At 42.1% G+C, this 17,066-nt stretch overlaps 5 non-coding genes across 5 annotated transcripts; 4 read left to right on the plus strand and 1 right to left on the minus strand.

Annotated features, from left to right (window-relative positions):
• Positions 1 to 28: 28 nt before the first annotated feature.
• Positions 29 to 100, plus strand: trnaq-cug (transfer RNA glutamine (anticodon CUG)). The gene has a single exon. It is a non-coding gene; the product is annotated as a tRNA-Gln (tRNA).
• Positions 101 to 540: 440 nt separating this feature from the next.
• On the plus strand, positions 541 to 612 carry trnap-agg (transfer RNA proline (anticodon AGG)). The gene has a single exon. It is a non-coding gene; the product is annotated as a tRNA-Pro (tRNA).
• Positions 613 to 1,112: 500 nt separating this feature from the next.
• On the minus strand, positions 1,113 to 1,184 carry trnaq-uug (transfer RNA glutamine (anticodon UUG)). Its single transcript has one exon. It is a non-coding gene; the product is annotated as a tRNA-Gln (tRNA).
• A 3,407-nt stretch (positions 1,185 to 4,591) lies between these two features.
• On the plus strand, positions 4,592 to 4,663 carry trnaq-cug (transfer RNA glutamine (anticodon CUG)). The gene has a single exon. It is a non-coding gene; the product is annotated as a tRNA-Gln (tRNA).
• A 2,053-nt stretch (positions 4,664 to 6,716) lies between these two features.
• Positions 6,717 to 6,788, plus strand: trnaq-cug (transfer RNA glutamine (anticodon CUG)). The gene has a single exon. It is a non-coding gene; the product is annotated as a tRNA-Gln (tRNA).
• Positions 6,789 to 17,066: the final 10,278 nt, after the last annotated feature.

Consider the following 17,066-nt stretch of genomic DNA (forward strand, 5'->3'; position numbering starts at 1 on the left):
ATCACATTGTTTTACATGTACATTTACAGGTTCCATGGTGTAATGGTTAGCACTCTGGACTCTGAATCCAGTGATCCAAGTTCAAGTCTTGGTGGAACCTTCTTGTAACAATAGAGTGATCAGTAAAACCTCTCCTTAAATATTTTCTCATGAAAAAAGGAGAGAGTCTAAATTTGGCTTAAAAGTACAATGTTGTAGTCCAGTTTCAAATTGTGATCCTTATATGTTCACAAGTCCTGTTTTTAGTCACAACATTTTCCCTCGTACACACAGTTGACTTTACATTTGTGACTTTAAACTTTTACATACATTTTCGATACATCACACACTCAAGAGATCAATAAAAACCTCTGAAATAAATACAGTTGTGTCTCAACTTACAAGCTCTATTTGTTCTAGGACTGAGGTCGTAAACCCTCCGTTTATTTATGCATGAAAATGGTAGTCAATCAAAATAAGTGTTAAAAGTGCAGTTTCAGACTGTCCCCTATTAAAAGATTTTTTTAAAAAATTAAAAGATGCTTGCCATTGACTTCTTAAGGCTTGTTGGTCTAGTCGTATGATTCTCGCTTAGGGTGCGAGAGGTCCCGGGTTCAATTCCCGGACAAGCCCTTATCCTTGTAAGTCTTATTTTTAATCACAAATTGTCTTTCTTGTACACACAATTGTTGTTACATTCGTGACTTATCAAATACAGTGTTACCTAAATGTATGACCACAGTTTGTTCTAGGACTGAGCTGGTAACCCTTAGTTCATCTATGTATGAAAATGTCAGTGAATCTAAATAAGTTTAAAAGTGCAATAAGGTAATCAAGTTTCAGATTGTGTCCCCTATTAAAATCTCACATTTCATAGGATATGTTGGTAAGTCTTGTTCCAGGACTTCTTAGTATCGTCGTATCCTTCTTGCTGAGGGTGTGAGAGATGGGCTGGGTTCAAATCCTAGACAAGCTTTTTTGTGTTTAAGTCCTGTTTTCAGTCATTACTTTTTACACACATAGTAATACCTTTTTCTACTTTTGACTGTGAACTTCATTATCGTTTTTTGTGAAGGTATACACTAAAGGGATCAATACAAATATTTAAAAATGTCCACTTCAATACAGCAAGTTGGTTCCACCAAGACTTGAACTTGGCTCACTGGATTCAAAGTCCAGAGTGCTAACCATTACACCATGGAACCTGTATATCCCCAAGTAAAGAAAGTGATCAAACAATAAACAGTATTGATGACATTTGATAGATTTTCCTTGACACCTTGAGTGTAAGTTGTCAGGAAAATGGAGGGAAACTTTTGAATCAAGTCTAAAGTAAAAAAAAAGACAAGACTTGTGACTGTGTGTACGAGGGACAGATCCATGATTGAAAACTGGACTTATGAACATATAGGGGACACAATCTGAAACTGGGTTAAAACTTTGCACTTTTAATCCAAATTTAGATTCACTGCCTTTTTCATGCATGAATTAATCAAAAGGACTTCAAAAACGTTGGTTAAAAGTGTGACAAAATTTCAGATCGTTTCCCTTATTAAAGTCTCACATTTCATGAGATTTGTTGAACTTGGACGAGCACTTGTGTTTATAATTCCTGTTTTCAGTCAAACTTTTTCCCTCGTACACAATGTTGTCTTTATAGTTGTGACTTTAAACTTTTTCATCAATTTTTTATACAGCACACTCTTTTAAGAGATCAATAAAAACCTCTGAAATAAATACAGTTGTGTCTCAACTTACGAGCTCTATTTGTTCTAGGACTGAGGTCGTAAACCCTCAGTTTATTTATGCATGAAAATGGTAGTCAATCAAAATATGTGTTGAAAGTGTAGTTTCAGACTGTCCCCTATTAAAACATTAAAACATTTTTAAAATATGTTTGCTATAAACTCTTTAAGGCTTGTTGGTCTAGTCCAGGGGTCGGCAACCTTTACCACTCAAAGAGCCATTTTGGCAAGTTTCACACATTAAAGAAAGTAATGGGAGCCACAAAAATGTTTTTAAAATTTAAAATGAAAAACACCGCATACAAAGCTTACATGCTTTGTGCTATGTTAACCAGGGGTCTCAGACACACGCACCGGCACGCACTATAATGTGGGAATTTGATGTTAGTGCAGCCCGCGAGTTTTGGATGAATGTCCCTTGCGTCACACTTGCCAACCTCTCATTTTTCCCGGGAGACTCCTGAATATCAGAGCGTGATGACACTACATTTGGCGCCCTCTACAGTCTGCCCAATCAGTGTACCTGCTCTGCCACAAGTGGAATGCGGCTCTAGCTTGCTCACGTAAGAGACAGCAAGGCTACTAACTCAGCAGCCACACATCTTACACTGACGGTACCAATACCCAGAATCCCATGCAGCCCTAACTCTTCCGCTCAACCAACCACGAAGAGGGAGGGGGGGGGGGGGTTGATGTGTGGGGGGATTTGGTGGTAGCGGGGTGTATAATGTAGACCAGGGGTGTCAAACTCATTTTGCATCGTGGGCCACATACGGCCTAGGGAGATGTCAAGTGGGCCGGACCATTAAAATTATACCATACTCTGCTATAAATAACCAAAATATCATGTCTTTCCTTTGTTTTGGTGTAAAGAAGCACAAGAACATTAGGAAAATATTGAAATTTAATGAACTATCCTTTTACAAAACATTTCATGAAACACCTCATATTTCCTTAGACAAATGTGCAATTTACTTTTATCATTCACAAATATGCATTGCAACTGATCCCACTGATTGTACAAAGGCACAAAACTTTAATTGGTACTGAAAAATATAGTAATGCACTTTAAGATTAAATGAGACTTTTAAAGAAAGGAATTTTTAAACCACTTACACATACGCATATAAAATCTAAATGTAATCCCTGCGTACACCTTACAAACTAAGGAGAGTGATTTTAAATGTGTAATGAAGAAAGTGTTCGCCTGTCCTGTAAATCTGTAAACTTCATACATGAAACATACATACACATACAATACATACTGAAAATTTATGGAGTTGTATGAACAGTAGAATTCCATCACACAACTTTTGTTTTGAAGCTGCTGACTAACATTAAAGTGCACATTTTTTAAATCACCACAGTAAGGATTCATCTTCACAGAGCTGTATTCTTTCAATGCAAACAGTATCTAAGGCAGCATTTTAAAGGTGTTAGTCTAGTCTGGACTTGTATTTGTTCCTGAAACTTGGCATCTTTTGGCCTGTACAAGTGCATCAACACCAGGTGTCATGTCCTGACTAGCTGTCACTTTCAGAATGTCATTTAAGTGCTTGTTTGTGAGCCTTGAACGCATTTTTGTTTTATTGATATTCATCACTGAGAAAATTGATACCGTCTGCTGTTTTCAGTCTGTCTCAGTGATGCGGCTTGTCTTCTACTCTGATGGAAAGAGTGCGCCCCTTAGCGGATAATCCATGAATTGCAGCGAATTTAAAATATTAATTCCATGTCTTTTATGCATTTTTTTCCACTTTCAAATGATCCTGCGGGCCTGATCGAACCTCCTTGGGGGCCGGTTCCGGCCCGCGGGCCGTATGTTTGACATCCCTGATGTAGACGGAAGAGTTAGGACTGCATGGGATTCTGGGTAATGGTTGTGTTGTGTTTATGTTGTGTTACAGTGGGATGTTCTCCAGAAATGTGTTTTTCATTCTTTTTTGGTGTGGGTTCACAGTGTGGCGCATATTTGTAACGTAACAATGTTGAAGTTGTTTGATACGGCTACCGTCAGTGTAAGCTGTGTGGCTGATGAGTAATTATGCTTTGCTGTCTCCTGAGTGAGCAAGTAATAACAACATGTAACATGTGGCTGGACTGGCATGCTGTAAGTAAATGCTATAGAGGACTATTACTGCAGTGCAATTAGGGCACGCCCTTTATATAGTAATTAGAGTGTTAATAGGATTATTTTTCCCTGGGAGTAGTCTATGAGAGACACTGACATCCATAAGTCTCCTGGGAAAATCAAGGGGGTCGGCATGCATGTAGCTGAGCCGCATCAGAGTGGTCAAGGAGCCGCATGCGGCTCCGGAGCCGCGGGTTGCCGACCCCTGGTCTAGTCGTATGATTCTCGCTTAGGGTGCGAGAGGTCCCGGGTTCAATTCCCGGACAAGCCCTTATGTTATATTTTTAATCACAACTTGTCTTTCTTGTACACACAATTGTTGTTACATTCGTGACTTATCAAACACAGTGTTACCTAAATTTATGACCACAGTTTGTTCTAGGACTGAGCTGGTAACCCTTAGTTCATCTATGTTTAAAGTGTGTCCCCTATTAAAATCTCACATGTCATTAGGTTTGTTGTCAAGTTTTGTTGCAGGGCTTGTTGGTCTCGTCGTATACTTCTCACTCAGGGTGTGAGACACGGCCTGCGTTCAAATCCTGGACAAGATCTTAGGTCTTTGAGTCTTGTTTTCAGTCATTACTTGTTCCTTCGCACACAAAGTTGTCTTTACATTTGTGACTTAAGACTTGATTTTAACCTTTTTTTTCAGACATCACAAACTCAAGGGATCAAAGACAAATCCAATCAAGTACTGTGTACTGTAGGATCACATTGTTTTACATGTACATTTACAGGTTCCATGGTGTAATGGTTAGCACTCTGGACTCTGAATCCAGTGATCCAAGTTCAAGTCTTGGTGGAACCTACTCACAATACTGGAGTAAATAATGTTCAGTGTAACCTCCATTTGTTTAGTCTATGCATGAAAAATGCAAAGAACCTGGGTAAAAATGTACTCACTCTCTTGTGCCCCCTATATGTTTCTAAGTCCTGTTTTTAGTCATAACTTGTTACCTTGTACACACAGTCATCTTTACATTTGTGACTTTAAACTTTATTTTAAAATGTTCCCTTAATTTCCCATACATCACACACTCAGAAATCAATAACAAATCTCTGAAATAAATACAGTTGTGTCTCAACTTACAAGCTCTATTTGTTCTAGGACTGAGGTCGTAAACCCTCAGTTTATTTATGCATGAAAATGGTAGTCAATCAAAATATGTGTTAAAAGCACATTTTCCAATTGTGTTCCCTATTAAAAGTTTAAAACATTATTAAAAGACATTAGGTCTTTAGAGGCTTGTTAGTCTAGTCGTATGATTCTTGCTCAGTGTGAGAGATGGACTGGGTTCAAATTCCGGAAAAGCTTTTATGTCTTTAAGTCCTGTTTTCAGTCATTACTTTTTCCGTCGTACACACATAGTTATATTTATTTACATTTTTGACTGTGAACTTCATTTTGAACGTTATTATCCTTTTTTGTGAAGGCATACACTAAAGGGATCAATAAATTTCTTTAAGAATGTTCCACTTCAATACCGCAAGTTGGTTCCACCAAGACTTGAACTTGGATCACTGGATTCAGAGTCCAAAGTGCTAACCATTACACCATGGAACTTGCATATGTGTAGGTAACAAAAGTGATCCAACAGTAAACAGAATTAATGAAATGTAATGGATTTTCATTGACACCTTGAGTGTCAACATGATTGCCCAACAGATCTCATAAAATGTGAGATCTTGATAGGGGACACAATCTGAAACTGTGTTACACTTTAAACCAACATTTTAAAATTTTGAGATTGTGTCCCCTATTGAAATCGCTTGGGCAAACATGTTTGCAGGGTTTGTTGAACTTGGACAAACACTTAAGTTTATAATTCCTGTTTTCAGTCATGACTTTTCCCCTCGTACACACAGTCACAAGTCTTGTCTTTTTTTACTTTAGACTTGATTTTAAATTTTTCCCTCCATTTTCCTGACAACTTACACTCAAGGTGTCAATGAAAATCTATCAAATGAAATCAAGTACTGTGTACTGTAGGATCACATTGTTTTACATGTACATTTACAGGTTCCATGGTGTAATGGTTAGCACTCTGGACTCTGAATCCAGTGATCCAAGTTCAAGTCTTGGTGGAACTTTCTTGTAACATTAGAGTGATTAGTGATCAGTATGACCTACCCTTGAATAGTTTGTACATGTAAAAGGATGCAATTTTGAATGTATCTTAAAAGTACAGTTTTGGATTGTGACCTGTATTAAAAAAAATGTTTCTTTCCTTTTTGTATATTTTTACCACATTCAATTTCAGGGTTTGTCGGTCCTGTCTAATGATATTGCTTCGGGTTCAATTTCCAGACAAGACCTTATTGTTTATAAGTTTTATTTACAATCATAACTTGTTTCTTCGTATACACAGTTGTTGTTACATTTGTGACTTTAGACTTGATTCTGATCATTTTTTCAGACATCACACACTAAAGGGATCAATGAAAAACTATCAAATCAAACACAGTGGTACGTACATTTATGACCACAGTTTGTTCTAGGACTGAACTGGTAGCTCTTACATAATCTATGGTCAAAGTGTGTCCCCTACTAAAATCTCACATTTAATGAGATTTGTTGGTAAGTTTTGTTCCAGGACTTGTCGGACTCGTCGTATACTTCTCACTCAGGGTGTGAGAGATGTCCTGCGTTCAAATCCTGGACAAGATCTTAGTTCTTTGATTCCTGTTTTCAGTCATTACTTTTTCCTTCGCACACACAGTTGTCTTTACATTGGTGAGTTAAGACTTGATTTTAACCTTTTTTTTCAGACATCACACACTCAAGGGATCAATAACAAAATATCAAATCAAATCACACCCTGTGTACTGTAGGATCACATTGTTTTACATGTACATTTACAGGTTCCATGGTGTAATGGTTAGCACTCTGGACTCTGAATCCAGTGATCCAAGTTCAAGTCTTGGTGGAACCAAATTGTAAAATTAGTATGACTTCCCTATGAATCCACTCTACAGGAAAAAGTGTGCTAATTAAAATGTTGAGTCATCTTAAACCTGCAATTTCAGATTGTGACCCATATAAAAAAACATATATATTTCCTTTGTTTTTTTAAATATTTTTGCCTCATAAATTTTCAGGGCTTGTTGGTCTCGTCTAATGATATTGCTTTAGGTTCAATTTCCGGCCAAGTCCTTATGTTTATAAGTCTTATTTACAATCATAACCTTTTTCCCTCGTACACAAAGTTGTCTTTATATTTGTTACATTTAACTTTTACATCAATTTTCCATACATCACACACTCGAGAAAATCAATAAAAACCTCTGAAATAAATACAGTTGTGTCTCAACTTACGAGCTCTATTTGTTCTAGGACTGAGGTCGTAAACCCTCAATTTATTTATGCATGAAAATGGTAGTCAATTCATTTAAACTTTAATATCGTTTTTTGTGAAGGCATACACTAAAAGGATCAATACAAATCTTAAAAAAATGTCCACTTAAGTACTGCAAGCTGGTCCCACCAAGACTAGAACTTGGATTCAGAGTCCAGAGTGCTAACCATTACACCATGGAACCTGTATATCCCCAAGTAAAAAAAAGGGATCAAACAGTAAACAGTATTGATGAAATTTGATAGATTTTCATTGACACCTTGAGTGTAAGTTGTCAGGAAAATGGAGGGAAACGTTTAAATCAAGTCTAAAGTAATAAAATGACAAGACTTGGGACTGTGGATCAGTACAAATGAAAATAGTGAGTGAATTTTTCTTTTTTCTTTTTCTTCTTTTTTGCTTGATTATTGGATCTTCTGTAAGGAACTCATGACTCTTTCTTTCAAGACTGAAGCCCTTTCAAGTGTTGATTATACAGAAAGTGGCACATTTGATTTTGAGAATGAAGTGGATCCAGAGACTTATCTAGACTCATCCAGAGACTCCAGAGGAACATTTGATTTTGATAATGAAGTGGATCCAGAGAGTCATATATTTAAGCATATCAAGGATTCTTGCCATTATTATACTGAGGAGCAACTTGATGATGTAGGCATAGAAAATACATTTTCTTTGATTCATTTTAATGTAGAAGTTTACCAAAACACTTTTCTAAAATCAAAAATGTTTTGGAGTCACTTAAAGGTAGATTTAAGGTATTTGCTTTATCTGAAACATGGATAAAGAAAGGCAAGGAGGTTGATTTTGAAATGAAAAGACTATGATCTGTATGTCACTAGCAGAGACAATAGGACTGGAGGAGGGGTGGCCCTCTATATATATAATGAACTAAAATGCAGACCAGTTAAATGTATGACAATGGCTGTCAGGTGTATTTATAACGACATGGCTTCCCACACTTGAAAAGGAAGGACTCGATGAGGCTCAGGATTTCACTCGTATTTCAGTTTATTAACTGGAATCTTGGAAGGTGAAAAACCGGTAGTCCGTTTGGTTTGAGTCCTTTTTCCCATGCGTTTGTGAAGTGCTTTCGTGGTTTTAGTGATCGTCTCTGTCTCTGCTGCTCTCAGCTCCGTCCTGCACACTGCTGGAGAGCGCACCTGGTGAGGCGCGCCGCGGAGCAGCGCTTCTGCTGTGACGCGCATGCAGCGCTTCTGCTGTGACACGCATGCAGCGCTTCTGCTGTGACGCGCATGCAGCAGCACAGCCGCTGTCACACACACACCTTCAGCCGCACCTCCAGGCAGATCGCCGCAACACCTCCCACTCGATCTTTGCAGTGTAACCTGGAAAGATCGCACCTCTCAGGCGAGCTGGTCTCCCCTGACCTGATCCTCCGCCGGGATGAGGACGACAAGGCGTCGGACGTCTCGATGCAGTATGGTGCCCTGGAAGTCCTTCTCCTTAGACCTGGACTCTTTAACGACAGGGTTTGGAGTCTTCACCTGAACGCACCCACTTGGAGAGACTTTCACGTGGACATCTCGGACAATGCCTTTGGGATCTGCGTTCACACTGACAACTCTTGCTAGCTTGAACTGACCCCTCAGTGCATTTTGGTCGCAGAGCCACACTATGTCTCCAATGGCAGCATTTCTTTCAGCAGTATGCCATTTACTGCGGATGAACAGGTTTGGACCTGCGAGTTGGCTCCAGGACTTCCAAAAGTAGCTGACTTGCATTTGAATCTCTTGCAGCCTTTTGAAGGGGTAAGTTGTGTAGTCGAATGTTTTGAAATCTCCACTTTGTGTGGCTCGACCAAGCAACAGGGTGTTTGGAGTGATGTATTGGATGCCGTCCTCACGGCACTGGACTCTAGCGTCGATAGGCCTTTCGTTGGCAAGGTTGGCGGCCAGCTTGAGTACAGTCAGGAATTCACTGAAGGCAAGGCCTTCTCCTCTACCAAGGCTTTGTAGAGCTCTTTTGGTGATCTTGACAGCAGCTTCGGCGGCACCGTTTCGGTGAGGTGAATCGGCTGGAAGGATTCTCCACATCCAGTCGGTCCCATTCCTGGCAGCATATTCTTCTAGTGATCCTTTGTTTTGTCGTCTCAGGTAACTGTACATCTCTTCAAGGACAGGTTTTGCTCCAATAAAGTTCGTACCTGGATCGGACCAGATCTTCTGAGGATGGCCTCGGACAGAAGTGAACCTCTGGTAAGCAAGTAGAAAGCTCTCCGTTGTTAGCGTGTTTGCCAGTTCGACATGGATGGCTCGGCTGGACATGCAGCAGAAGAGCACGCCCCATACTTTCATGCTCACCCTCCTCTTGACATCATCCTTCACTTGGTACGGTCCGAACAGGTCGACAGATGTGAATTGAAATGGTGCAGCCGGATTCGATCTCTCCTCAGGCAAGTTTCCCATTATTTGCTGGCAGGTCTTTGCTTTTGCTTTCTTGCACACGACACACTTGTCAACAACTTTTTGGGCAATAATTCTTCCTTTGATGACCCATGCTTTCTTTCGCATCCGCAGTGTAGTTCCTGCCACTCCTTCATGTCCCTCACTGTGTGCTTCCCGGGCTAGGAGGGTGGAGATCCAGGCCTGGAACGGTAGCAGGGGAACAGCTCTGTGGTCTTCTCTGAAGGTCTGGATCCTGCCACCACACATCAGGAGTCCGCTTGTTTGGTCCTTGTAAACAACCAGTCTGTCTGTTGTTGTGTTTGGAAAGTGTACGCCCTCCTGTGCTGCCAAGCATAGGTCTCTGAACACATCTTCTCTTTCGTTCACAGTGATGACACCAGATGAAGGTACTGCCTCCCACTTTTCTTTATCGCCGGGGCACAGGAATTTCTTTACTGCTCTCCAAGTCCATACTATTGTCCCGACCAGCCGTCTTAGATTGCTGAAGCGCCTTTCGTCCAGTAGCTTTTGGACTGCTGCTGCTGCAGGTGGTCTTCTGAATCTGGACTCTGTTTCTTGGACTCTTTTTGGGTCCTGTGCTTTCTGTTGACTTCGGGTGAGTACGGCGACAAATGTTTTCTTCTGTATTTTTGTGATATTGTCTCTTGCTTGTGCGGCGACGTCTTTGGCTGATTTCTTCGGCCACTCACTTTCAGGAAGTCGAAGGAACTTTGGACCTGACTGCCACTCGGATTCCTTAGTTAAGTCATTTGGACTGGCCCCTCTGGTTATGATATCTGCAATGTTCTCGGGCCCTGGAATCCACCACCGGTCTTGGACATTTGTGCTGCTTTGGATCTCGCCGACTCGGTTGGCAAAGAAGGTCTGGTAACCATAACTCTCCCGCTGGATTGCGCCTAGGACGGTCTGACTGTCGACGAGATGGTACCACTTCTCAACATCGATTCGGCAGTGTCTCTGGAAGTAGTTCTTCAACCGGGCGGCAAAGACTGCTCCACACATCTCCGCCTTCACAGGGTCACCCTTGTGGTCGAGAGGGGTCAGCTTGGCCTTAGATTCAACTAGCCTCACAACAACACCATGGCTGCAGCTCCAGCGTAGGTACAGCACAGCGCCATATGCGTGCTCACTGCCATCAGAGAAGGTGATGCCACTTGGTTTTGCACGTGGATTTGGTGGTGTCAGGGGTCTGGTGAATCTGAGTTGGCTCAGCTCTGCATAGTCTTCTAGGAGCTTTATGGCATCTTCTCTGAGTCCTTTGGACAAGGCGGCATCCCAGGTGTCTTCTATGCAGTACATGACTTTTGCTTCTTGAAAAGCTCTTCGGATGAGGATGGCTCCCTTCTGCTTTGCAGGAGCCACGAGGCCGAGTGGATCATAGAGACCAGAGACTTGGCTCAACAGTTCTCTTCTGGTGAATGGATCTGGGGTTTGTCTTCTTACTTCATCTCTCAGTAAGTCCTGACCAAGGCGCATTTTCCTCTTCTTCTTGGAGAAGTTCACTGCAACCATGACATGTAGTGTGTCATCCTCAATGGTGTAACCAAGGCCGAGGGCTTTGTTATCCTCTTCAGTGAGCTGGTTTGGCAGGATCATGGTCTTTGACTCCATCTTCTCACCTCTCGGCCCTTTCCTCCCACTTTGATCGGAGTAGACCCAGGGCTTCATGATGAATCCTCCAGCTTTAAGGATCTGTTCGATGTTGGATGTGAGGAGTTTGAGGTGCTGGAGGTTGTTGTGAGAGGTCAGGATATCATCCACATATGCATCTTCCTCTATCACACGTTTCTCTTCTTTGAAGTGTTTGAATGAAGGCAAGTTGGCGGTCTCTCTCATGGCGACTTGGGCTATGCAACCAGCAGGTTTGTCTCCCATGTTGACCCTTGTTATGGCGAAGTCTTCTATTTCAGCCTTTTCAGTGTCACGCCACAGGAACCTGTGCAGGTGGACCTCTCTCTCTTCCAACCAGACAGAGTTGTACATCTTGCGGATGTCACCGAGGGCAGCAAAGACACCAGCTCGGAACCTCAGTAGGACAGCTCTGATTGGGTTCAGGACGTCAGGACCTTTGATTAGTATGTCGTTCAAACTCAGGCCTCTGTACTTCTGGCTGCTGTTCCATACTAGCCTCACTGGGGTGGAGACTGAATGTGGATTTGGTGCAATCAGGTGACTTATGTACCACACTGGCCCAGTCCAACTCTGCAGAACCTCTTTGGATAGCTTCACTGCAGCTTTGCGATGAAGCATTTCATGGACTTGTGACATGTAGGCTGTCTTCAACTCCGGTTCCTTTGCCAGCTGCTTCTCTGTCCTGAGGAATGTGGCTTCAACCGCTCTCCTGTTGTTGGGTAGAGATGCTGGATCTTCTGTCCAGGGATACTTGGCATGCCAGTGGGGATCAGGGCTGTGATGGTCTCCATTCACATACATCAACCCGTTCTTCACTATCTCCATCTCTCTTTCTTCAGCCAGTGTCATTTCTTTTCCCCCGGGTTGGCAATTCCCACAGCGACATCCTCCACATCTTGGCTCACAAGCAGCTCCAATACTTTCCCACTTCCACCACTTCAGAAAGTCTCTGCTGCTAGTGGCTGTATTGGACTGGGTGTGGGGCTTGTCGGGAGACTGGCAGGAGATTGGATCTCTACAGATGAGTTCACTGTATTTGACTGCTGCAGTTCTCATGGATCTTGCGAAGTGTGTCTTTGATGTGTGGGCCATTAAGGTGACTTCTTCAAAGAGGTCCGGGTGTGTGCCTCCGATCGTCTTGCCGAGGGGGCCGTCCCAGAGCACAAGGTTGCCAACAGAACGAACCTTCTGGGGTACTAGCTGGCCTTCCTTGTGGCTGATCAGGAGTTGCACCTCTTTGGGTCTAGCAAGGTCTCTTAGGGGAACATCTGGGAAGATTTTCTGTAGCTTAATAGCTGGAACATGTCTGTGAAACTCTGCAATCTTATCAAGGCCATAGCAGATTAGTTGATGTGACCTGAGGGTCCCTCTCGGAGTGTTGACCCGAATCTTGAGGAGGTAGCGCTTAGTTGCCACAGACACCTTCATCCCTCCAACGCCGTAAACCACCAGTGTCACATCTTCACCTCTCAGGTTCAACTTGCTGGCAGCTCTATGTGTTATATAGTTCGTGTCTGATGCCAGGTCGATGAGGGTCCCAATTCTCTGTCCATCGTTGGCAGTGACATCAAAGAGCATCAGGATCACTGGATACTCATGCAAGCCATTTTCCTCTAGAAGACCTCTTTCAACTGCTGTGGTGTTGTATGCTCTGGATGTGACGTTGCAGAAGGTGTCTCGACACTGCTGCGCCAGCTCAGGGGTAAGCCTGGATAGGAAGTCTTTTTGAGCTTCGGTGTATCTTTTCCCCTCAGCTCTCACTGGACTGGATTTAGGTGTTCTTTGGGACTGGGGTCTGGCAACTGGACAGAGAAGGTAATGGTGTTGGTCTTTGCACTCTGGGTTCCCGCACAGATACGTGGTGTTTCTGCAGGGGTCGCTGCTGTGGACCTCGAGACATCTCTTGCAGGCACCGAGCTGTTGTGCTGCATCCCTCTTCTCCGATGGCTTTAGGTTGATCCTAAACCTTCTGCAGAAATAGAGTCTTCTTCTGTGCTTTGGGTCACCACAAATGATGCAGCCTGCTGTTTCACTGCTGGACTTGGCTGACTTTGTTCTGGCATACTTGATGAGCTTAGTCTGCTCCTTGGCGGGTTCAAAGACGTTGCTCAGTTGATCTAGTTGCTCATATATAGATTCTTGGGACTTTAGGAATGTGATGAGCTTGTCGAAGCGGTTCTGGGGGTTAACAGTGTTTCCTCTGTCAGCAGCATAGGTGAGCCAGTCTTTCTTCAGAGTTTCTGGGAGTTTGCTCTCGATGGATCTAATCACCAGTGGGTTCTTTAAGGCGTCTGCATTATCCAGTTCGTTTAGATCATAAAGGGCCTTTTCCACAGTTTGGATGAGCTCTACGATTTTCCTTGGAGGGCCGCTCCTGGCTGATGGTCTTGCTTGTAGCTCTTCTATGATCTCAAGAGCAATGCTGGCTTGGTTCCCAAACCGGTTTTCCAGGACTCTGAAGATCTCATCTGCTGAGCTGTACGTTGACAGACGTAGTTCCCTGGCCACCTTTTCATCAAGGCTATCCAGTAGTTGGAATTTCTTAACCACTGAAGATCCGGTTGGTTCACCTAGCTTCTGCAGAGCCTCCCATTCCTTCCTCCATCTGTAGTAGTTTCGCTGGTTGCCGGCAAACTTTGGTAAGGCTGTGGCCTTTAGCTTTATCGCTGCCACTGGAGCTGAGCTGCGGGCTGAGATGGGCTGGGGTCCAGCGTCTTTCTTTATACTTGCTGCTTGGATGAGGGGGGCCTTCTGTGACACCAGCTTGGGAAGGACCACCTCGAGCTCTCTTAAACGGTAATCAAAGTCCTTTTTCTCGGCAAGCGGAGCCCAGTGGTTCCAGTTCTGGTGCGCTTCCTTTGCCTTGTCCACCAACTTCTGTAGGTGGGTCAGCATGAACTCACAAGCCTCCAGAGTTGTGTCTGGCTGGAAGGAGACGTTCCTGAATTCGGCCTCTGCAACTTGTAGAGCCAGGGAAAGTTCCTTTTCTCCATATGTGGTCCAGAGCGTCTCTCGGATTAGGAGTTTGACTTCTTTCGTCTTCTGCTCACATTCTTTCTCCGTCTTTGCTATGTCGGCTTTCTGGGGGTCGCTCAGCTCCTCAGCGTCTGCCATGTAAGCGGCTTCCACTTCTTCGTTTGCCTCGAAGACACGAGAGCTCTCTAGCATCAGCTTCTTGAAGTTCTCCTGTAACTCCTCCTTAGACATCTCTATGTAGGTTCTCGTAATGTTGTTGGCAAGGCGGGAGAACTGTCTCTTAGCTGTGGCCCTCTCCACTTTCAGTTCATCTGTTGGCTTTGGATCAGCCATCTTGCTCTCTTTGGCTGACAGACAGCAGTCTTTGTCCTCCAGGCCCCAGGTGGAGTGTCCTCCCTCTCGGTGGTGGCCGCAAGTGGAGTCTTTTGCTGGTCACAGACGGTTTTTCACTGTCAGGTGTATTTATAACGACATGGCTTCCCACACTTGAAAAGGAAGGACTCGATGAGGCTCAGGATTTCACTCGTATTTCAGTTTATTAACTGGAATCTTGGAAGGTGAAAAACCGGTAGTCCGTTTGGTTTGAGTCCTTTTTCCCATGCGTTTGTGAAGTGCTTTCGTGGTTTTAGTGATCGTCTCTGTCTCTGCTGCTCTCAGCTCCGTCCTGCACACTGCTGGAGAGCGCACCTGGTGAGGCGCGCCGCGGAGCAGCGCTTCTGCTGTGACGCGCATGCAGCGCTTCTGCTGTGACACGCATGCAGCGCTTCTGCTGTGACGCGCATGCAGCAGCACAGCCGCTGTCACACACACACCTTCAGCCGCACCTCCAGGCAGATCGCCGCAACAATGGCCATCAATGATTTAATGGAGTGTGTAGCTGTTGAGATAGAATTAGAACAAAACAGAAACATTGTTGTTGCATGTGTATATAGAAAACCAGGATCAAAAGTGGAAACCTTCATGGATAAATTAGAGGAAATGATTAATGGTCTAAATAAAAATAGGACTATCGTAATTTGTGGAGATTATAATATTGATCTTCTAAAGGTAGATTCACATAAACAGACATCAGATTTTTTAGAGATATTATATGAAAAAGGGCTGTACCCATTAATTACAAAGCCTAGCAGAATAACCACAACTAGTGCAACCTTAATAGACAATATCTTTACAAATGTTTTAGGGATTCACATCACTACTGGGTTAGTGATAAATGACGTAAGTGATCATCTGCCTATATTTGCAATATTTGACCATCAATTCCCTAAAAGAACATATCATCAAATACTTAAGAGGAAAAGAAGTGTCAAACATATTAATAACTTCAGGAATGGCCTATTAAAACAAGAGTGGAAAGAGGTGTACACAGACGATATAAACACTGCCTATGATTCTTTTCTTAAACAGTATATTACTCTGTATAACATGCATTGTCCTGAGGTTCCATGCACATCTAAACAAAGGCAAAATAATGCACCTTGGATGATAAACAGTTTGAAAAATGCATGTAAAAAGAAAAATAGACTTTATAAGGAGTTTATCAAATCAAGAACAGAGAATGCTGAAAAACGCTATAAGAACTACAAAAACAAGTTGACCAACATATTGAGACAAGCAAAAAGGGAATATTACAAAAGAATGTTGCATGAAAATAAAAATAACATAAAGGCTACATGGAATATTTTGAATAAAGCAATAGGGAATAGGACAAAGCGAACAGAACTACCTGGATATTTAAAAAAAGATAATATATTAATTGAAAACAAAGATGAAATTGTCAATGAATTAAATCAATTCTTTGTAAATGTAGGACCTAGCTTAGCAAACAAAATACCAAGAGCTAATGATCAATCAGGGGGTGTCTGGAAAAGGGAAAATAGGGTTATGCAGTCAATGTTTCTTAGTGAAGTGACTGAAAATGAAATATTATCTGTGGTTTATAAACTAAAAAACAAGACCTCAACAGACAATGACGGTATTGACATGAAAATAATAAAAAAACACAATTGATTGCATCATTAAACCATTACATTATATAATTAATTGTTCTTTCAAAGTAGGAGTTTTCCCAGACAGTATGAAAACAGCTAAGGTCATACCTTTATTTAAAACTGGAGACAAACATACATTTGGTAATTATAGACCAGTATCTCTCCTATCTCAATTTTCAAAAGTGCTTGAAAAACTGTTTGTTAATAAATTAGACTGCTTTATTGAAAAACATGCATTATTAAATGAAAGTCAGTATGGATTTGGATCAAATAGGTCTACGAGCTTGGCCATCATGAACATTATTGAAGATATTACAACTGCAATTGATCAAAATAAATACACAATAGGAGTGGAAAGCTCATATATTGCATGTGAAAAATAAGGTATCTAAAAGTTTATTTATTTTGAACAAGGTTGAATACAGTTTCCCGTATAATACAATGAGAATGTTATATTGCTCAATTATTTTACCTTATTTCAATTATTGTGCAGAAATATGGGGAAATATATATCACAGCAACATAATGCCTCTATTTCTTTCACAGAAAAGAGCCATTCGTATCATTTTTACAGTAGGATATAGAGACCACACAAATCCACTCTTCATTAGGTCAGCATTATTAAAACTAAAAGACATTGTAGAATTGCATACTCTATTAGTGATGTTCAAAGCTAGAAATAAAGTTCTTCCGAAGGACTTACAAAAGTTATTTGTGTTCACGTCTGAAGATGAGAACCACAGAAGGCCGTATGATTTTAAACATCCAAGAGTGTGAACAAATTTGAAGCAAATGTGCTTGTCTGTTGTTGGTGTGAAAGCATGGAATTC

This window comes from Entelurus aequoreus, linkage group LG11, assembly GCF_033978785.1.
Source record: "Entelurus aequoreus isolate RoL-2023_Sb linkage group LG11, RoL_Eaeq_v1.1, whole genome shotgun sequence".
Taxonomy (NCBI): domain Eukaryota; kingdom Metazoa; phylum Chordata; class Actinopteri; order Syngnathiformes; family Syngnathidae; genus Entelurus; species Entelurus aequoreus.